Source organism: Morone saxatilis, unplaced genomic scaffold (genome assembly GCF_004916995.1).
Source record: "Morone saxatilis isolate NCDOM2014 unplaced genomic scaffold, NCSU_SB_2.0 Contig21, whole genome shotgun sequence".
NCBI classification, from domain to species: Eukaryota; Metazoa; Chordata; class Actinopteri; family Moronidae; genus Morone; species Morone saxatilis.
In genome coordinates, this window is record NW_023339774.1 from 3,416,350 (window position 1) to 3,416,825 (window position 476).

Here is a 476-nt window from a genome sequence, read left to right on the forward strand (position 1 = left end):
GTTTCAGGTGTTAACAGGCAACCAGAAGTCAAACCGATGCCACACTGAGTGGATCAAATTCAGCCCTTAATAAAACAGGTTTTAGTACGAGACCACAGCCGTGAGCCTCCTGCTTTCCTTCAGAACATCACCACTATCATGAGACTGAGCATGAGAGAAAATTCATGACCAGCTTACGTCGCTGCTGCTCTGCCACTCAGAGCCCAGATAACATGAGGATGATGCAGCTGAGCGCAACAGCACGCCAACAGTTATCAACTTGTAGAAAAGGGTGTGATCACATTCCACAGCCACAGATGAAACAATCTCATTTCCCTGTTAAAAACTTGTTTTTCTGTCTCTATATCCGTCAAACCTCCCCGTCTCTCCCGGTTCAGCCTGCAGCCTGTCACATGCCTACAGAAGTCAGCAAACAGCTCTGAAACATTCTTGACAAAGTAGCCAAACAAACATCCTGCTGGGCGTCTGATCTCCTT